Genomic DNA, 23,599 nt, shown 5'->3' with positions numbered 1-23,599 from the left:
TCATTGTATCCTCACCTGGCAGAGAGCAGAGAGAAAGCTCTGGAGTCTCTTCTTATAAGGGCACTAATTCCATGCATGAGGGCTCTATCCTCGTGACCTAACTACCTCGCTATGGCCCCACTGCCAAATATCATCACATTGGGGGTTAGGATTTCAATTTATGAATTTTGAGGGAACACAAACCATTCAGTCCATAGCAGGGGGTGAGGGAGGGAGTTAAGCTCTAGACAGAATTCTGATGAGAGTAGGTGATGTGAGAGGCTGTGTATCTGTGTCTGTGCAATTAGTATACTCCCAAATGCACTGCAGATGGCAAATCTGCTTTGGGGAATAAGTGGACATGGGCTGAAATATATAAATCTACTTTGAAATACACCAGTTAATGACTACACATACATATCTATTATGCATAGCCATTTTATTAGGACTTGCATTCCTTAACCTATATATATTTTTGAGTGGGTGCTAAAATTTTAGGTGAACTCTGAAAAGCATCATCTACAAGGTTTCCCCAGTTGGTAAGCTGAATAGTTGTCTATCAAGGAAATGCACTCTATTCTCCCTTCAAAGGAGAACAATTTAATGATTGGAATTATTTTTGCATGTGAAAAATATTTAAGTTGATTTGCCACACCTTAATTTCAACCCAGATTGTGTGTTATTTTTATATTGTTTCAAAACTGCACAGGTGCTGTTTCTCAAAACAAGTTAGAACACAACTAATTACTCATCAATGACTAAGAAAACTTTTCTTAGTCTTCCTGCCTCTACCTAAATGTCAATATTCACTTTAGTAGAGTACAGTTTTGAGGCTTGGTTTTTAAGCTTCCTAATTGCATTTGCAAATAAATGTTACATTTCCTACAATTGAATAATGGAAACAGGAGATGTTGGTTTATCTCAGAATAAGATAAACATCCTCATTGTTCTTCTATTTCCCTGGAAAGTGTAGGGCCAAATTGCAGCACCTAAAGTGACCAGCAATACTCCAGCATCTCAATTAAAGAAAATACTTGAATTGAGAGACACAGTGAATACCTAACAATCCTAGTTGGCGTAGATTATAGATAAGAATCCCTGCATCTGTACAGTTCTTTGCTGTTCTCAAAGCCCTTTCTTGCAATCATTGGTCCTTACTTCACCTTCAACATCAGAGCAATGGATTTTTATGTCTGTGTTTTATAGAAATGGATAGGGACATTCTGAGTGATTAAGGGACTGGCTCGTGGTCACATAGCTAGTAAATGATGTAGCAGAGAGTCAAACGTAGGTATGCAGATTGGAAGTCCACAGCTCATGTGTGCCCCTCCACCCCTCCCACCTTAGATGGGGTAGATGCGATAATAAACCAGACTTCACCAACTACAAGTGACAGAAAAATTCAACCCAACTTGGCTTAAACTAAAAGTGGGAATCAATTACTTAAGTAATTTTAGAGTCCACAAGTGAGAGGGCTGTAAGACTGTACTTGATCAGAGGCAGAAATGCTGTCATCACAAATCTGTTTCTCTCCATCTCTCATTTCTGCCTTCTGTTTTGTTGGCTCTAGTTTTGGGTTCAAAGTAGCCAGTCCACGGCAAAAGAGGGAACACATTTCCCAGAATATTAGCATAAAGCCCAGGATTCACTGTGTTTGGATGACTTGGGTCATATGCCCACCCCTGGACCAATCACATTGGTCAGGGAGGTGACATTACACTGATTGGCCAGACCTAGATCTCCATCCAAACCCCATGGATTGAAAAAAGAGAAATGGTTCCCCCAAAAGGTTCAGGATGCCATTACAAAGAGGATGATGGATAATAGATCCAAAAAATAGCAGATATCCACTATAAAGTTATGAGTCTGAGACAATCTTGCCTGACCTCCCCTGACATCCCCAGAGAGTCTTGTTTTATTTCTCTTTCTTTTTTTAACTAAAGCACAGCCTTAAGCAGCATTAAAATTGCAATATGAAAATTTGTAATTGATCAGTTAATAAATTCTGTTAAGATTTCTGGTTAAATGACATTCAGTTGTGCTGTTTTGCTTCATCCCTCTCTAGCAGTTTCTAGAACAGGAAGCAGGCTAATTCAGGTTCAAATCACAGCTCTTCCTCTTTCCTCAATGTGGACAAGTTAATCAGCTTCTCTGGGCCACAGTTCCTTTTCTTCATTTGTCAAGTGGAGATAAAAAAAAATACTCACCTTATGGAACTGTTGGGAGAATTAGAGATAATGTATAGGAAATCGGCGCATGAAAGTGCTCAACAAATGTTTGATGTGGTAATTGCCGATGTTGTAGTTATTATAGTCATCAATATCTCTAGCTGATGGGCAAAGTCCCTGGCACTTAGTAAGTGATCAATGAATCAATGATTAATGAACATCTTTGCTTCCTTCTCTCCACCCTGGCCTTTCCTTACAGAGTAGTCTCCCAAGTCCCAAGAAAGCATAGATTCCAACGTTCTCTTTTACACTGCACTCAGGTCATTAAGTGCAAGATAAAGCCTTTACAGGTTGGTGTGTGTGAAGCCCACACATCTGGCTATTTGACCACAGTTCTAATTGCTCACTCTAATGCTTTCAGATAATAATTACTTTCTTGCAAGCAAACTTTGCACTTGGCGAAAAGAGAAATCAATCTTGTGTTCTAAATGGCTAAGCTCTCCCCAGTATATAGAACAATGCTCGGAATGGAAACAAACATACAAACAACGGCAACCGAAAACGCAAGAGCCTAGATACGGAGCCCGCCAATTCAGCACCTCTGGGAAAGTAGAAACATGTCCTCTTTTTAATTTAATCTCTCTTCGACTCTAAAGATCAGCTTCAGCTGCTTTGTTCCTAAGAAAAATTTAAGTTACAGTCAGAATTAAGTTTCCTGATACCGTGTGGATGTGATCCTTGTCCCTGCTCTTACTAGCAACTGTATATTTGGTCATAAACACTTGCATACAAATGTTAGACAAATGCCCTGGGGGTAAGAAGAGGCAAGGGAAGTTGACTCCAGCTGTCAAAGTAAGTCATATCGATGACCAACTTGGGACCATGTCATTGACCTTTGAAAATCCCTACTGCCTGCACCACCAGGCACCTCCAATTAAGCCAGGTTTTGCGGAGCTGTGGTTGAATGTCAAGTGGATAAACAGACTCAAAGCAGAAATTGATCCTGGATGCTCCCATACTAATGTGACTGTGTCACAATTATTTTCGTATTCTTCTTAATAGTCTATATGTACGTAGAACTTTACAAAACACTTAAATTCTATCATGTCGTTCACTCTTTAAAACAACTCCTTAAAGTTGTTTATTGTGTTCATTTTCTTGGAGATGAAAATAGTAGTTCAGCGAGGTTGAATTATGTAAGTTTGCATGGCTTGTAAGAAGTAAGGAAGCCAGACAAAAGCAAATATGGACTCAGTTGAGTATCATGATGAACAGAATGTGTTGGGAGCTGGGCTCCACCTGTCTAGTCTGGATAATGCTACTTAACATTCTAAGCCTCAGTTTCCACCTCCATAAATGATTGTAATGAAGCCTGCCATGGAGCAAATGAGTTAATATGTGTAAGGCATTGATCACAGTGCTTAGTTCACAGTGAGGGTAACTGAAAAACCATTGCAATAAATGGTAGCTTTTAGTATTCGTTATTTTCTTTCTCTCTCCAGAAGTTTTTGTGCAACGTATTTTCCTTTTCGGTAGCCTACAATGGGTGTGTGTAGTCCTTGGCATGAGCATTATCTATAGATAAATCAAAACAATCTTTTCCATTTCTCCAGCAAAATTGTAGTCTCTTAAGGGGCGGCCTGGTGGCATAGTGGTTAAGTTTGTGAGGCCCGCTTCAGCGGCCAGGGGTTCGCAGGTTTGGATCCTGAGCGCGGATCTACGTACTGCTCATCAAGCCATGCTGTGGCAACGTCCCATATACAAAATAGAGGAAGACGGGCACAGATGTTAGCTCAGGGCCAATTTCCTCAGCAAAAAATAATAATAATAATAATAAAAATGTAGTCTCTTAAATTAGTTCATGATAATAGAAAAATGATAGACAAAATCTACAGCACTCAGAGAGCTATTGCATTTGAGACCAGGTTTTCTGGGATTAGGTGTGTAGATATTTGCTTAACCTCCATTGGAAATTGTTTCCTTTCAGGATGTGCATGTTCAAAATAGCCAAAGAAATATGTGTAGAGTCTCCTAGATTATTGACTTGAAAAAAATTTTAAATGTCGAATATCCTCCTGAAAGCTTTCTGACAGCATGACAAGTTAAATTTTTCACAAAACAGTTTGGCCTCTAAAACAATCAGTTGCAAAATGCCAAAAGCAATCCGGAGGGATGATTCGTGACTTCTACACCTGTTCTGAGGTGGAGAGAACGCACAGGGGGTGGCAATTACGCCAAAGCAGCCGTTTGGACTCTCCCTCCTTCTTGGCCAATTAACTCTAAAAAAGATCCTTTGAGTTTGTAAGAAAAATGACTTGGGCCTAATTCTTGAAAATTCACAGGCTGGCATCCATGGGTACATATTGAAATGTTCTGATCATTAGGCAAAAAAAAAAAAAAGAGAAAGAGTGTGAGAAAATACTGTAAATAAACTGGCTTTAATAAAACTGGTTATTTTTCAAGAGTCAACTCATTACTTACAAGGTTTCTCAAAACATGGCTCATAGCTCACCTTCATGAAAATCTCCCAAGGTACTTAACATAAATTCGAATTCCAGGGTGCTGCCTCAGATATACTAAATTAGAATCTTGGAGCGTAGGGCCCTGAAATCTTCATTTCTAAAAAGAACCCCAAGTGATACTTATGCACATTAAATTACACTCAGTGGCTCTGAAGCACAAAATAGAGTAGACATCAACAGCTGAAGGGGTTGAATAAACTCGTGTGCACGTATGCAGATCTTTTCTGATTATACAATTAAGAAAAAGTCAATGTTTGGTTGGATTTCAACTCAGAATTGCTCAGATCCTTTTCTAAACATTTCTCTGCTCCTTGTCTGCATAGGCCCAGGTTTCATCCCAGCAGGAGCTCTCAGTAAGAGAAAATTCGGAGGACAACAGCAGCCCTGCGAGGTGGAGAACTGAAGCCGCTGCTGCATCACTCTGACCTGCTGGACACCAGCAGAGTCAGAAGAGACATTTTTCCTCTTGGCAGCCGTGTTCTCCTCTTAGTTCTCACATATTCACGGTCCTCGGCTCAGTCATTTAGAGAATAGGATTAGAAATAAAATTTCTGAGTCTGCTCTGTTATTTAAGTAAGTCGCTAGGCAAGCATGGTAAAATCCTTGTACATTTCTCATTTTAGCAATGTGATGATTCTTAGGTATACTGAAAACGCAGGCGCTTATGAGACTGTGCACGCACACACACACACAACTTCGAGATGTCCAATCATAAAATTTTAAAATATATATTATATATTAATATATACTATAGTATATAGTATATATTATATATTATAATGTATTATATATTATATATGTATATATATCTGGAAAAAAAGACAATTTTTCTCTATCTTATATTTTAAAATCCATTCATATTTTATCTAGCTGTTCCACAGGGGGCCCAAAGGTTGAAATAGAAGTAATCCTTTTAATGACATTAATGGGTAGGATGTTTTTCCTCACTCTTACTTATTAGAAGCAATGATGTTTGCCCAATCCTGACACAGAATGGAAAATGCCCTTTGCGCTCACTTAATTAAAAACAAAATTCATTTTTTTCAAATTACTAAATTAACATAGGAAGAGAAATTAAATTAAACCTGTGCTGTGAAATTAGAAAAAAAAAAAAAACCCTTCACCTCATTTCTCTAGAGTTAATGAAAGGTGAGATGTGCAGCCAGGACCCTCCTCCCTTCTCTGAAGAAGCCCATGGAGTTAGAGAGCCCTTCTCCAAAGGCAGGGTCGTGGGAACCCTCTGAAGCCCCGTAGAAAGTGGCACTGCCCAAAGCTTTTCAGCCAAGCCACCTCGAAAGCAGAAGACGCTCCTCTTGTATTCCAAGACGTAACAGGAGCCTCACATGACACAGAGGGAGCTGAGGTTTATTGAATTTGCTAAATGCGTCTATTACCTAACAGACACATGTGTTGTCTCAGTTAGTCTTAGTGACCATCCTACCAGATGGGTATGATTATCTCTTTGATAATATGAAAATCTAGGGAGGTTGAGCTACTTTCCCAAGGTCATGATGCTGGTAAATGGCAGAGAACATTCCATTCCAGGTTGGCCTGACCAGGACTTACCCCGCCCATTCTACCATGGAGGGTCCAAATCCAAAACGTTGCATGCTCTGGCCATCTCCTTCCTCCGTGTCCTCATGTTGAACAGCACTACCTTTTATTCCTCACACACATATCCAGGATTGGCAAGCTAGGGCCAAATCCAGCCCAACAGTTGTAAATAAAGTTTTATTGGCAGACAGTCACCCTGTTCGTTTACATATTATCTTTGGCTGCTTTTGCTCTATGACTGCAGGATTGAGTAGTTGAGGCAGACAGGGCTACTGCACAGCCCACAAAGGTCAGAACATTTATTATCTGGCTCCTCACGGAAGAAGTTTGCCCGTCCTTGCGTTAGTCACACTGGTCTCTTCTCTGCCCCAAAATCAGGCCAGTCCTTCTCTTTGCCTTAATCCTTCCCACACGCTGTTCCCCTTGCCTGAAGTCACTCCCTGTATCTTCCGGTGGGGACTCTTACTCATTTTTCAGGCCTTAGTTCAAGTGTCATTTCCCTGAGGGGCCTCCACTGGTCACCCCAGCTCAGTAGTCCAAGCTTCACTGCTTGACCTCTTTGTTGTATGTGTTTTGTTTTTTTGTGTGTTGCCAGCCCTAGGATGGAGCTCCGTGTCGGTCGGGATCATATCTTCTCATTCGTCCCGGCACACCCAGGACCTAGCAGGCTAGCTGTCCTGGAGCAGGTATATATCCATATAATGAATGACTATCCTAGAAGAAATTTGGCAGAAGATAACCTGGAGCAGTGATCTTCTCTATGATATTCCAGAAAAGCAGTTCACTGTTTAAAATGAAAAATACTCTTTTCACAACCACCATTACCTATAGATAGGGTTAGAACTAGATAGAGTTAACTAGAGTTAACAAAACTAGATAGAGTTAACAAAACCAGATAGAGTTAAAAATATATTTACAGATATAAAAACAGACATGTGAACAAGCTGTTGTTTGAAAGGATGGGATTAAGCGACTTGCCCAATTTTAATAAGGACAGATAGCATCCAGAATCAGATGAAGTTTTCTTTCAAAAGTTGGCTTATTAGTACCCCAGACTGTGTTTTTTCATAGCTTGAATGTCATACCTGGTGGTTAAATTCCAAGCCAACTTTCAAAGTCTGTTTAGTTAAGAAGAAACTAACAATCTTAGTAGTTATGGGAAAAGGCAGATGTTTGGGGCAAAAGAGAAGTTTCTGACGTCTCCTTTCTTAGATGGAAAGCAGATATTGCAGGTTTTTTAAAAAACAGGTCGAGAGCATATCTTATCGAGCTCAGTCTCTTCCACCTGACTTTGTGCATCTCTTCTTACTTCCTATCATTCCCTTCCAGGCCCCTGTTAATGTATAATTTCGTCTAGCAGATAGGAACTCTGGAATTTTACAGTCTGGGCCAGCCCTGGTGGCCTAGCAGTTAAGTTCAGCACATTGCGCTTCCGTGGCCCGGGTTCAGTTCCTGGGGGCGGATCTACACCGCTCTGCTGGCGGCCACACTGTGCTGGCGGCCCACACACTAGAAAATAGAGGAAGATTTGCACAAATGTTAGCTCAGGGCAAATCTTCCTTAGCAAAAAAAAAAAGAATTTTACAGTTTACTGGAGTAAAATAAGCATATGTATAATTATATAGGCAGTGCCTTTGAGAAAGGTAACAGAAAAAAATGCAACAATGGCTAAAAAGCCACTATACCATGAAGTGGTTTAAAGCATACAATTAGATTCAAATCCATGTGTGTGTGTGCATGCACGTATGTGTGTGTGTGTGGGTGTGTGTGAGAAACACATATTTGGCCAATATTTTCACATAAATGTTACATGCTATATATAGAATTATGCCCCAGTGTTTCCACGCAGCAATATATGTTATTTTGCGATCTTAGATATCTTCCTCATCCTTTTTAACTTTTGTATAATATTCCACGATAAACTGATGGACACTCCAGTGTTCTCTAAATGCTTGAAGCTTCTGTTACAATGAACCACGTGGCAGTGGGAATTGAGCTGATCAGAGCCGGGAAAATCATTCTCATAGACAGCCTGTCTGCAACCTCGGTGTTTTTAAGTTAGGAACTGCATGCACTTGAGGGACTTAGAATTTTAAAAAGCAATTAATACATAAAATGTGAATGTTCAGTTGGGTACAAGGAAGAACATTATTACTAGACATAGCTGAAATAAGATTTAGGGAAAAAAGATCATTTTCATGTTTGGGTCCCACAGATAAATCTGAAATGCTTAGCAGTGATAGAGCTTGGCGGAGAAATACTTTCTCAGCAAAATTCCAATACATTGTTAAATTCTGCTTCCTCCCATGTTCTGACTCCCGGTAGTATCAGTATGCCCCTACTGTCCTCTGAAAATACCTATATTATTACATTGCACTACCTTTATCTGGTCACATGTCTGCTTCTTTTAATCAATTCTGAGATTATTTTGAAGACATTCATTGGTGCATCACCTGTATCGTACATACCACCTCACACAAAGCAGGTATTCAAAAAGTTTTTGAAGTGAATGAATTAATTAACTAATCAATGACTTCATAAAAAATACTTAATCCATAAGACAAATAATCTTAAGAGAGATAGTTTGCATTGGGGTTCAGCAAATCTAGTTTTGAAACTGCTCTGACATTTACCAGCTCTGTGACTGGGGAAAACAACCTCTTTAAGCCCCAATTTCCTACCTGTAAAATGGGGGTAGTAATAACACCATACTTTATATGAACATTGCAAGGATTACATGATATAACGTATTTGTATTGGTTAGCTTTTGATGCTTAATGAACCACCCCAATTTTGGCACATTAAAACAGTAAACATTGGGGCTGGCCTGGGGACGTAGTGGTTAAGGTCACGCGTTCTGCTTCAAGAGCCCGGGGTTCTCAGGTTCGGATCCCAGACGCGTACATACCTATGGCTCATCAAGCCATGCTGTAGCAGCGTCCCATATAAAGTAGAGGAAGATGGGCATGAACGTTAGCCCAGGGCCAGTCTTCTTCAGCAAAAAGAGAAGGATTGGCAACGAATGTTAGCTCAGGACTACTCTTCCTCACAAACAAAACCCAAAAAACAGTAAACATTTATTATTTCTGATGAATCTGGGGTCAGTTGGTCTGAGACGGCCTCACTCACATGTCTGACAGTCGGCAGGCTGTCAGCTGGGGTGCTTCGGTTCTCTTTCACATGGCTTTTCCAGCAGGTTATCTCAGGCTCGTTCTCACAGTCGCCTTGGTGTCCAGGTGAGGCAGGAGGGCACAAACCCCAATGTGCAGGCACTTTTCAAGCCTCTACCTGCATCACATTTACTATTGTCTCATTTGCAAAATGAGTCACATGAATAATCTCAGAATAAGTGTGGGAGGGGACTATCCATGGTGTGGATATAGGTGGGACGTTTACTGTGCCCATGTTGCAAACAATCTACCCTTCCAGCATAAGTGTTTAACACAGTATCTGGCACATAAAAAACACTTAATTAAGGTGACCAATAATAATCATAACACAACTATTGTTATATGGAGAAACATTTTCTATAAAGCCAATTATCATCATGATCATCATCATTATTAAATATAGTTCCTCTGACACTTTCTTGGAATTCCTCTTAGCTTCTAACTGCTCTGTCTCTAAGCCTGCTCCCTAATCAGGAATCCGTCACTTCTTTCACATCCAATTATCAATCCCTGTCAGCTGATGATACTTATGTCTTGAGATGGAGTCTAAGTTTGCGTTTCCCGCCAAATCCGAATCTGAGCAAGGATTTGGAGGCAAGTGGTCTATTTGGAAGGTGAAGGTGGGAAGCAGGAGTAAGGCGGAGTGTAATGGGGAAGGAGGAAAAGCCAACCTAAGGATAAGTTTTCTATGATGCTGTTGTGGGAAAGGCAGATCAATTTCTTCAGGGCCTCCAAGAAGCCGAAATCATGCTTCCCAATGTTGTCTAGCCAATAGACAGGAGGCTGGAGCATTTATCCCAGGACACTTTGCCTCCCATTAGTTGAGGTCGTTCCTGGAGCGTTAGGTCACACACCCCATACTTGCTGGCTGTGCCTGCCCAGGGGCCTATGGGACTCTCAGTTCAGCTCTACAGCATAATTTACAAAGACTAGAGAGGCACACTTTATGTGGGACACTCTTAGTGGGAGGTGAGTTGGAAATGGCCACAACAACTGCAGCTGAAACCAAATGTGAGCCAAAGAGATGTGACAGGGACACTACCGACACCTTCTACAGATGGTACAAAAATGCTGGAGGATTTGCAGACAAGAGGCTGACATCATGACTCCACACCGTGACCCATGACCTAGCTCTCACCGGCCTCGCAGGCTTTCACTGTCAGCGCATTTCTATCAAGCTTGGAAATGTGTCCAGGAAAATGAGGGTGATAATCAGCCCATCAAGGGAGAAACATAATCTGGTCCATAAGCTTCAGTTTATTTCACAATTTAATCCAAATAGTATTCGTTTTATACAAGTCTTTCTTCAAATATCTTCTGAAATACTTCACATTTTTAAGGTTACAAATCCTAGTACCCATTTGTTCGTCTCTTTGAACAGTTGTCTAAGAAATTATCTCTCATATAAAGAACTTTGGCCATCAGGTTTTTCATACAAGCACTCGGAAAAAAAAACACCACGGAGAGCAGAAGTTTAGAGTTGTATTTATTCTGATAAGATAGTGCTTAAGATTCAGCGTGATTTTCTTTCTTGCCTTTTAGCAACAGCAGCAACAAAAAACAATTATGTCTTAGCACATCCTTCATCCAGAGAGCCAATTAAAAATACTCTGTATTTATGTTTCCTTATGTTTCGCTAAGACAATTTTAAATATCGGCATCATTGACGTAGAAATGATACCTGTCCACCTGTCTTGCATACACAAGGAAACTCACAGTTTGAAGATTCCATTCAGACCACTCATTTGATTTTAAAAGAAAGAAAAAAGAAAGTCTAATTTGTTAAATTGGCAGCATCGAACAGAGAAGTTGGCATCAGAATACAAAGTTAAAGGTGCCAGGACGTCTCAGGCACTTACATCCTCTTCTCAGCTTGCGTAGCATGGAGCATGTTTTATTTCATTATTAATCACAGCTTAGTCATGTAGCACTTAAGTGCCTATGACATGCTTGGAAACCAGGACGAACCAAGCTGGGATGGGAAGACTCTAAGATCAAGATTTTTATGACTGTCCTTAGGAATTAGCTGAAAAATAATGTATGCAACATCCCACTGATTCAAGGAGCACTGGGTTTGATCTTAGAGACTCACGTACAGGATTTTTGCAAACAGGTCTGAAATGATTTCTGGCATATTGCATGCTTTTCCATGAATTTTACTTAACAAATACGCACATCTAGGCATATGTGGTTTGTGTTATTTCTTTTTCTTTTCAATTGGACGAAAGTATTTTTACTTCAAAGTCATTTTAACCAAAGGTAGATGAAAAATGTGCTTTTGGGCGGCTTTTGTGATTTGATCTGAAATAAAAACAATGACATTGCTTTGTCCTATGTAAATATGATTTTTTTTAACAAAGTGAAATATACTTAGATTCGAAAGTACAGTATTATGATTTCAGCAGTTACGTTATACACATGAAATCTCTGGTGATATTGATGGAAAGGAAAAGTACTGACAAAGAGAGGTTTGAGAAAGCTGGATATGAAATTCTGAAATGACTCATGATCTCATAGACAAGAACTCAATAGGCCAGAGGTAAACAGGGAATAGTTAGTTCTGATTAACATGTCGACAAGATGTCATTCATATAGTCCCTGGGCTGCAACTGGCAGGCCATTTACTGGGGTTACATCAGAATTGTTCAAATGAAGAATCAGAGTCACCTAAGGCATTTTAACACATTTCATGTAAGCAATATTTTCCAGAAAGCATTACCAAAAGAACATAGCATCAAGAGGGCTTTGCACAGACGTAGAATAAGAGAATAGAGCTGGTTGTGCAAATAGAATAAACTATGAATTCATTAAATGATATATGAATTGTGTGTGTGGAAAGGGAGATTACAATTTTTGCTCACAGTCACCTGTTTAAAAATATTTTAAATGCAAAAAAATATGCAGATGAACTAGAAAGGCTATATGTCATGATATTGCACAAGTTTCAAGATGGAAATCTGAGCTCCCAACACAATTTCTCTCTCTCACTAAACCCTTAGAAATGATGGAGAAGTTTTTTTTCAAAAGAGCCGAGAAAACTTTTAAAAACAATGTGTTTCCATATTTATTGTATTAGTCACTATATTTTTCTGTGCGCTTAAGTTATCATAATAAAATTACAAAGAAAAGGAAAAGAAAGTGAAGATTTCACTTGTTTCGGCAAGCAGAGTATGAATTTTTCTTATTTTCAGGCTTCCATGGAGATTCATCCTGACCTTGCTACTCTTTAACCTCTCTGACCATCATGCCACGTCTCACAAGCTGTCTGAGAAACATACCAATGATCCAACAAATCTCCCTCTGGCGTATTCACCCAACGTGCTCCTTATTCCCAGCAGGTTGTTTAGCATGTAATTTTCTGTATCCCGTGTCTAAGACACAGTACTCAGACACCCTGCTGTCCCATTGTGAAATCCTCATCACACCTAATGTTCGATCTCCACTGATTAAAACATCCTCCAGTGCTCCTTCTGGGCAAATTAAAATCAGAAGTGCAAAGTTGCTATCTTCCCAGAAATCTGCAGATCATGACAATTGAAAAAACTTCACAATAATTAACCTGTTTTGTAAATGACTATGGTGGAAACACATTTTCACCATGGTTACTGTTACTCTAGAAAGTGCTGTATGTCTTTGGAGCGAGCTCTCCCAAAATAGCTATCAGAGTTTCCCAACTTCAGCATGATCAACACTTTGGTCTAGATAATTCTTTGCTGTGGGGACTGTCCTGTGCATTGTAAGTGTTTAGCAACATCCTTGACCTCTACCCAATAGATTCCAGTAGCATCCTCTCAATTATGAAGACCAAAAATGCCTCTAGATGTGGCCAAATTTCCCCTGAGGCGTGAGGAGTGGGGCAAAATTTACCCCATTTGAGAACCACAGGTTTAAGTACAAAAGGATTTAATACACGAAATTATGTACTTAAAAACATTGTTCCAACATATGTAGAACTGGGCTTGAGGAAAGCTTCTGAGAATCTCAGGACACCAGAAAAAGGGGCCCAGCAAGCAAGTGCTACCTTTATCACAGACGAAAGTGAGGGGATCAAGAAGCCACTGGCCTGCCTCTTTGATGATTTGTCGATGAGGAAGTCACTGCCATACTCGTGTATCCGAGACCACCCAGTCTCCATCACACCCTGTGCCAGCCCAATAAGATAACTCTCTCCTTGCTTTAACCCCCACAAATCTAGGAACTGAACATGGTGCACCTTCATTCACAGTCCAATCACTAACCAACACACATAGCTGCAATCTGGCACAATAGCTCACCCTGCAGGGGATCTGCAAGAGAGGAGCACACCCCATAGGGCAGAATATGCCCCCCCACTCAACAGAGCTGAGGCTCTATAAAAGCAAGACGGCACAGACTAACGTAGTCAATCTAAAACTTCACTAATTAGATATTTTACATTCTGTTTTTCTAGCTAAATGTTCAAAAGTTGATGTATATTTTATACTCAGAGCACCTTTTAATTCAGACTAACCACATTTTAAATGGTCAATAGGCACAGGGGGCTGGGACCTAGCATATCAGACAACGCAGGTCTAAATAACCGTAGGTCATCATTCCTGAAAGAAAATCTTCATCTGTTAAAAAATAATAATAATATAATAAGAGTAACAATAATCATAGCAATAACTAAACTGATATGGTGCTTATAATGTGTTCTGTTCTAAGCACTTCACAGGTATGAACTCCTTCAATCTTCACAATTATGGTATTAGGACAGCAACATTATTAACAGAGGAAGAATATAAAGCAAGGGAAAGTTTAGTACTTGCCCAAGGCCCCAGTGAGGCCAAAATCTCAGAACACACCAACAAAACCAGGAGGATGGAAGATAAGATGGAAGGTGAATGAATTAATTGCCTCATTTTCTTACAAAAAGGAGTCAATGAATATTATTTTATTCTGAAGTTGTTGAGACATGCAGGATTAAAGTACACTAATTAAAGAAATAAAAGCAACAGTAAGATACTTCCAAAATGCGGAAGAGATACATGTGGGAAAATATTGATAATAAATTAAAATACAGAAAGAAGAGGAAGCAGCAAAGAGACATACTGAAACTAAACTAATGACAGAAATAAGAACAATGAATGCCTCAATGTAAATCGAATTACATATGAATTCAAAAGACTTTCAGAGTTAGCCAAAAAATCAAAATATGCTATACCACAAAATATATACTAAAACAAAGTGACCCAGATTGTTTTAAAATAAAAGGAGAGGCAAAAATATCCTAGAAAAATAGAACAACAACAACAACAACAACAACAACTTGGGATCATAGCATCGGGCCTGGAATTTCTGACACGGTTTAAAGAAATAAAGCACGAAATGAAGGGAAAAGTCAGTTTGCTGTGGTGATTTAAAGGAGACACAAACTATACACACTAAATTAAGTAGCAGTGAAATGTATACAGCAGCGTTCTCCAAATTTCAATAATTCATATTCTAGTTTCATGAGTTTTTGCTGTCTTCATAAAATTTTTAATTTTGTTAATATGATTTCTTTAAATTGAATTCTTTTAAATTAAATAAAAACATTTTAAACAGAGGCTGTATATCACTTTCAAAACTACAAAACAAATTCTTACTGCTGTAAAAAAAAAGGTAACTATTAAACAAAAAAAAAATTAGTAAATTTGCCTGGATGCTAGTATCATTGAAGAAACAGGAGGAAATAGGACCTTCAAACTGGGTAATAAAAGAGGTTTGAAAGAGACTGTTTACAAAGCTGTGGGCTGGTGGAGACAAGTTTAAAGAAATCCACCAGGAATAGGGCAGTACCCCGGAGACAGCAACAGCTGGGAGCAGTTACCAGCTCTTGGTCAGAAGGACAGAGAGACGGAGTGATAACTAAAGACAGAATGGCCAGCTGTGTGGGGAGGACCAACAGATAGGAGCTGCTGCATTTGATGAAGGAATGTAGCCAACTCAAAATAACCCAGCAGGGAAGGAGCCAGAGAAACAAAGACTCCTACCTAACAATTCTCCAACCTCTTGCCGTGCCCTGTTGGTGGGATCCAACAGAAAACTAGAGGACAAGGAAGTCTGATTATTCAGAATATACTGGTCGCCTGCTAGGGCGGAGATCAGAGGGGAGAAGAGCAGAGGATGTATATGCAAAGGGCAAACAAGATTCTCAGAACAATTCTATCTTCTGCCTAATATTCTTATGTGGGTTGCCCTTCTCTATTATCATGTGGAATTAGCAGAGTTAGCAAACGAATGAAAATAAGCTAACAGCACTGAGTTGAGACTGTCTTCCATCATACTGAAAACTTGAAGATAAGTGAAGGGAAATAACTTCCTCACTATGTTATCCAATGTTATTCATTCCATGCCTATGTACCATTTAAAACCATCTTACCATCACCTTTATAAGGATCTCACACTTTGAAATATATAGTAAAACCTTCCAGCTACAGCAAGAACACAAAAATCGTGTAAATATACTAGTCATTGGAAGCATCATCGTAACCCTCCATCCTTGACAAATCACAAAGATATAAAACAAAAGTTAAATATAGACAAATCTGAAAAACGTAGTCCATAAGTATGCAATACAAATATTTCTATGGACAGACTGTAGAATGTGGCTTCTTCTTAAGCATCCATAGGTTATTTACAAATATTGACCATAAGTTAGACTCAAAGCAAATTCAAAATGCTAAGAATAGAAATAAGAGATACATAGTAGTTTATGGTTCCTAACAAAAATGCATATCATCCAGAAACACAGAACAAACGAAGAAACCAAATCTCTCAACCAATGGGAATTTAAAAGAATATATTTTGTTTTAAATATCGAATAACTCTTAGGCCACAGAGACAATCAAAAGTACATTTTCTGAGTTATTAGATCACAGTGGTACTGAAAGATCTCTATGTAAAATGTAGTATAATGCCAAAGTTTTGCTAAAAGGAAAAGCAGAATCATAAACACATAAACAGAAAGAATGAAAATGGATAGTGTGTTAAACACAAAAATATAAGAAAAAGAACTCAAAGAAAAAGCTAGGAAAAGCAGAACAAAAGAATTAATAAATATAAAAATATAAGTTTATTTATAGGAAAGGAGAAAAAGTAGAAATGATAAGGATATGAAATAATTGAAAGGAAGAAAAAAACAGTTGATACATATAAAAGCGTATATTCATGTATTGCAAAACAGAAAAAGTAGAATTGATAAATACACAAAATGATCAGTTTTTTGACTAAAAAATAAAAAAACACTTTATTAATAAAAAAGAATATATTAACATACAAACTTAAGGATGTGAAAAATGGTACTGATTAAAAGGATTCTAAAAGAATATTTGCTCAAAAATATGCTAATAAATTTGAGAATGTGAATAGACCATTTGCTATAAATATAAAAGTACTGTACTGCAAATTGACTCAACAAAAGATAGAATACTTGAATAGACCCAAAACCAAGGAAGAAATTGAGAAAGTTGTCAAAGATCTACTTCTCAATAAAGTTCCAGACAATTTCATGTATGAATTCACTCAAACCTTCAAGAAACAGATAATTCATGAGCTTTTTAAATTGTCCTAAAGCATAAAGTTAGAATTAATGCTTCCTAATTCCTTTTAGAAAACCATTATAGCATAAATACCTAAGCTTGACAGGGACGGCATTGGAAACAGAACCTATAAACCAAACCCATGAACATTGATTCAAAAATCACAAAGTATCAGCAAATAGAATCCACAGTACATTTCAAAAATAATACACTGAACTAAGTGGGTTTTAGTTTAGATATTCAAAAATAATCCAATATTAGAAAAATATGATTTTAATTCAGCATATAAATAGGCAGAAAAGAAAGTAATAAAATAATATGGTTATATCAATAAGTGCCAAAAAGTTATCTGATAGAATTCAGCAGCCAATTCTATATATATTAATATAAAAATATATTACAGTGAGTCATGTCATAAAGTAGATATAGCTGCTAAAGTTTTAACATGATACGAATAAACAAAACTCTCAATCACTTTTTTTTGAAATGCATTTAATTAATTTATTTATTTATTTATTTTTTTCCCCCAAAGCCCCAGTAGATAGTTGTATATCATAGTTGCACATCCTTCTAGTTGCTGTATGTGGGACGCGGCCTCAGCATGGCCGGAGAAACCGTGCGTCGGTGCATGCCCGTGATCCAAACTCTGGCCGCCAGCAGCGGAGCGCGCACACTTAACCGCTAAGCCACAGGGCCGGCCCTCAATCAATTACTAAATGAATGAATCCTGATGATTTATTTCCATATCAACAGCCTTCAATTTTGGCAGAAGGGAGCCACTCCTGGAAGGAAAATAGAAGTCTGAATAGGAGTGTGTGGACTTCAGAATTTGACAAATACAGGTGCAAATAGCGTTCAGCCAGGTATTAGCAAGGTGATCATGACCAATTATATAATCTGCCCAAGTCCAGCATTTTCTAAAAGTGACATGAGGACAATAAAGCACATCTTGCTAGGTCTTTTGAGGATTATAAACAACATATGCAGAGCAGTCAGTGCTCAATACACACAGTAGGTGCTCAATAACTGCTCCCTTCACTGTCCTTATTGCTAGCTATGGAACTAATAATTTGCACAATTGGCATCTGAGTCTGAACTTACACAGGAAGTGTTTTCTTAAAAGACCTCCACCCACTCCACTAAACCTATTTAGGGAGAAAACATAACACGTTAAAATATTTTCCCATTACAAAATAATTCTTGTTTATTTGGAAAAATTGGGAAAAAATGAAAACAATGTAGAATTAAAGTTCTCATCATTCTCTCATGGGCATCATTACATTTTGACACATGTCCTTCTATGCTTAGGATCATACTTGGAATTATACCCTTTAAATAAATTTTTAAAACAACTTTAAAAAGTCTTCAGTGTAAAAGTGCTTGATTTGAAAACTTCATTTCAAATATAATTTTAGCTACTCATCCATTTTTCAACACCAAAACTGGCAGTGTCTTTGATCTGATCAAAAGCCGCATACTACATACTACAATCTGTCAATATTTATAAACCCACGTCATTGGTCAAATGTGGAACTGGTTCAAGAGATTGGGGCTGTGTCAATGAAACGTCTTCCCACCAGGTTCACAAACAAACCAGATAGATGTGGGTGTCTCTTAATGGCAGCTCAGTAATAACCATTTTCAAGTAGAAAGGACCACAGACGTAATGGCTGGAACAGAATCCTGTCAGATGCCATGGGGAAAACCTTCATTATTTGTCTATCAAACAGAAAGTGAAGTGAAAGTTAGACAATTTTCCAGTTAATTTCACCAATGTAGATGAATCAACTGTACATTTGAGTTCCTTGGTGGCAAATAACATAAATGAATCACTGTGTCTCCTTGAACCTTGAATTATCTGGTAGAACTGTCCACACTGATGAAATTAACCACCTAACTGCCAACATTCCGATTTCCACCAGGCTTTTGCAAACTTCTGTACACCCATAATATCTCAAGAATTTTGCCTGTTCAAACTTTTTATGTTGCCTATGGTTAAAGTCGGCTGCAATTAAACACAAGATTATTGGCTAAAAAGCCTATTATAGTCCTTGTTTAGCTGCCTAATTTCCTTCCATTAATATGTTCTTAAAGCTGATGCAAACCACCTTTTCCAAGCTAATTTGGGAAACACATTTTACAAAGAGCAGGTAATTTTAAAAGCATCATTCTAGTGTTGGTCTTTCATTATTTCTCTAATAAACAACATAATTGGTAGGAGCTGAGGCCACCTACAGATCAATCTTTACACAGACCTTCCAAATTCAAGTTACAAAACTTCTTCCTGAGGTCAATCTTATTATCTTATGGGAAAATGTTGAGAAAGATTAGTTATATGATTTTTTCCCTTGCGTCTCCTCCTCCTTGTAAAACGTCATTTATCAGTCCACGTCCTGGAAAATCAGACATAATTGCAGGAGCTCTAAGAAATAAAGGGAAGACTCTGTCACATCTTATTTTTATCAACTTTGTTTTGAAAGCTTTCGATGTGTAGCTTCTTTTATTAAATGATTTTATGCATATGTTCTCTACAAGAGGAGAATAAGACATGAGTATGCTGTTTGCTGTATCTAGGGGTGTCACTTGGAGAATCAACCTCAATTAAATCTAATTACATTTCCCTTCAACTAGAAAAGCATGAAAAGGGCCCATAAACTTTATTTTAATTGTAAGTCAATTGCATTGTCAAAGCGCAGAAAATATATTAAATGAGTATGACAGAGACATCCTACACGTACCATGGTTTCTCAAGCAAAGAGAGTGACTTAGTAGTGGGTTGATTTTTAAATCCACATTCAAATGTTATCCAAAATATTGTCCCACTATTGAACTAATACTATTCTTTCCAACGGAGACACGATCTAATGTTGAAAGGCACGCTTGTTCCGTAGGACTGCAGGATGAAGAGTTCATGCAAACCAGTCATTGAAGGCAATAGACAGACAGGGATTCTCTTAAACTCAGACAACCAGCCTGATCTGTAACTGTGCCCAAAAATAATAGTTGTAATTTTTATATATACATTTTTGGGTTTCTCATAGGTTTCTGGGAAATAACTCCATAAAATAGTCCCAGGGGAGTGTGATGCTGTGCTTGGCCAAGCCTGAGTCATGTAATCCCTCCTGCAGCTAAGGGGAATCAAGAGTCCTGGGACTGCAGGTATTCTAAACTCGTTCCCTTGATTAGAAATATTAACGGAGATCTTAGCTCCTGCACTGTGTTACTTCTCCTCTCTCCAAGGCACTTATTTTATAAGACTACATGAAACAACCTTCTAGAAATAGTCATCATGTTTATTGTGAAGGTATTATTGAGGGCATATTATTGTATTAATAAGGGGCATTTTGGGGTCTATCCCATACTTCCTTTTTTTTTAGAATCCATATGAGAACTTTTTATCTGATCTTAGCGTCAAGAATAGTTATGGTTTTCCTGAGAAATATGTTCAATTCTATCTTCTGGAAACTGTGACCTGTGTAACTAATTATGTTTCCCTAATGTTTCCTTATTTTTAACTCTGAGAGAATACTAGGGTCCTATCATTAGCAAGAAAATGTACAGAAAATTTACTGATGGTAATGATGATGATTCTTACTACATAGGTTGATTTTCTTCTCTCCTCTCTACTTGTAATCTGAATTAGTTCAGTACATTTTATATATTCTTCTAAGGTACAATACATATTTTCTGGAACAAATAGTGACATAAATATATGAGGAGTAATAAACTCAGTAGCGAATGGGGGCCAAGCAAGTGATAGAAATGGATAAAGCATGCATGTGGGACCTAGAGAAGAGTATCAGAGCCTCTTTGAAAGAGCAGCCCTTCTTCAGGTCCAGTCAGCGCCATGTGGAAAAGTGACACCAAGGTGGCCAGATCTTTCAAGAGAAACCAGAACTTCATCCTGTTACTGAGCAATGGGCTCATTCTGCTCACCACGATCGGAGTCAATTAATCACAACAAGTTAGGGATTGAGAAACGAAGTTTTAATTTGATTAGCCAGCATAACCGGGAAGATGGCAGACTAATGTCTCAAAAAACCATCTTCAAAGATTACAGAATTTTGAAGCAGTTATTTAGGGAAAATGGGCAGTAAGGAGGAGGTCCAGGGATGTTGGTCTCCAGGCATCACGGGCTTCAGGCATCACGTTGTTCCATTCTTCTGTCAGCTGCGATGGATAACTTGTAGGTGTGTTTCCCGCTTGTGGTCAGCCTGTTCCTGGAGAGAAATTCATAGAACAAAGTTTTTAATTTATCAACCTATTGGGAAGTACATATGTTAGTGGATGCCATAAATCAGGAGAGCATGTGAATTTTTTGGAGTACGTGCAGAGCAGCGAATTGTCACAGAGAGGAGGGACTGGGGCTATTTAGTGTAACAAGATGGCCTCACTTATGCTCACTTACAATCATAACTGCATACTGCCTTCAAATATGTAAACTTAACATTGGTGGATAATACAGAAATATATTATCTCTGTTGTTAAAGCTATTCTTATTTATTTTTGTCTCTATTAATAGCATAACAAATTAGAAATGTTTGGTTTATTAAAGCAGAAAAGGGATTTGTGGAAAGGATATTAGTTAGCTCGTGGAGTCAATGGGCGCTTTGCAGTGGGCAAGAGCCAAGGGTTAGAGTTTGAGCACAAACCCGATTACAGGACGGGGAAGCCCTGGTTCTGCCGCATTTGGACGCTGCTCACCGACGTGCCGCTGGGCTCTGCTGCCACCATCACCCTGCACGCTGGGTACTGGAGACTGTCTCCACCTTAGACATGAATCCCAGATGCACCCAGCCTCTCTCAGGAGCATTCAGTAGGCTGAGCTTAGCCATATGCTCAAGACCAAGCTGCCAGGGATTGATGAGAACATGTATCTGAGCTTTTGTCATCCATTGTTGGAAGTTTTTCTAAACACAGGACAGGGGTTCACATGCTCAGTATGGCCTGAGAGCAATATTCAATTGACAGTTTTTTGAAATGACAAAAAAAACCCCACAAACCTATTTGATGTTAAGCAATATTTTTCTTTGAAAACATCCAATATACTATGCTTTTTATAAAGAGGAAATAAGATCAGTTTCGTCTTTGAGATTACTAGTTATTATCCATTAGTGTTAAGGTTCTACCTTTACAAGTTATATGGGGCTGTGAAATAATACTATGTTCCTTGTTTGGGTGAGTAAACAAAAATCTAACGATCTTTTTATGGGAGGTAAAAATAAAACAACTTAGATGACTAAGCAAAAGACTTACAGCCACCTTTGGAGAGAACCAACACTAAGCCCTTAGTGACAGCCTCCAGGTGGTATCAAAAACCAGCGGCTCGACCTTATCAAGTTAGACTCACCGGGGTCAGTTATAAGGGCTTAAAAGTACTGATGCCCAGGCCATCTCCAGGGATATGGGTTTAACTTGCCTGCAATGAGGCCCATAATCAATACCTGTTAAATGTTCCCCAGGCGCTTTCAGAGCTGAGAACTAGTGTCCTGAGACTAAGAAAGAGGAATTAGTCCCATAGATAAAGAAAAAAGGAAAAGAAATTTCTTTTGAGGGAGCCACGAGATAACATCTTTTCGAAAACATCCATCCCACTGGCGTGAACGTAGAGCCCTTTATTTGGGTGAAGAATGAAATGACAAGTTTTATCAATTCCAGAGAATCGATAGTGGCTGCCAAGTGCTGATCTAAAAATGATAATAATAGTTGTGAGGCTGGAGTGAAGCCAAGCAGGAGAAAGTCCAGCGACTGACGACCAAGGCCTGCCACGGGTGCAGCAAGAGTAATTTCCAGCAGGCGGGCCAGGCACTTGCTGTCCCTAAGTTAAGACACGTGATACAAATGCGCTCACCCTACCCAGTACACAGGATCTCTACGAACACCATGCACCTTCCTGACCAGCTGTGACAGAGCAGAGAGGCCTGCTCTTCAAGAATGACGCAAGAGACAGGTCCATTGTTTGAGAAGTAAGGGAGACAAGCAGTGTTTCTCTAAGCGTGGCCTATAGATTCCCGGAGGTCTTCCTTTTAGCAAGTCCATGACGTTGAAACTATGTTCTTAATAATCTTAAGATGCTATTTACTTTTTTCATTGCACTGACGTTTGCAATGGTGGTGCAAAAGCACTGAATCGATTCAGTGGCACTAAATCAAGGCAGCGGGGCCACTGTAGTCCCACTGTGCTCTTCACCTCCAAGCACTCACTGTAAAAAAACAAAATTATATATGTGTGTGTATAAAAATATAAACGTAAAGTATATGAAAAACATAAAATTATATTTACATATTTACACACAATTATTATATATGTATATTATTCCCTTTCCTCTGTCCATATGCCTTGCAATGTGGCTTTGCACCCCCTCCCAACAGAGACAGACTCTATTCCCTCACCCCTTAATTTAGGCTGGCTTTTGATCTGCCAATAGAAGGCAGAAGAAGGATAGTGACTCAGTTCTGAGCATAAGCTCAAGGACTTTCCACTCTCTCTTGGAACTCTGGCTTCACGAGGAGAACAAGCCCTCGCTAAGCTGAGGATGAAAGACCATGCAGATGAGAGCCCCACTGTCCGAGGTGAGGCCATCCTAGACCAGCTGACAGCCAGCCATACCAAACACGGGAGAGAGCCCAGCCAAGATCAGCTGAGCTGCCTACCCTCTCTCTGGC

Source organism: Ceratotherium simum, chromosome 21 (genome assembly GCF_057802395.1).
Source record: "Ceratotherium simum simum isolate JZ-2026a chromosome 21, ASM5780239v1, whole genome shotgun sequence".
Taxonomy (NCBI): domain Eukaryota; kingdom Metazoa; phylum Chordata; class Mammalia; order Perissodactyla; family Rhinocerotidae; genus Ceratotherium; species Ceratotherium simum.
This window is presented reverse-complemented; position numbering follows the sequence as displayed.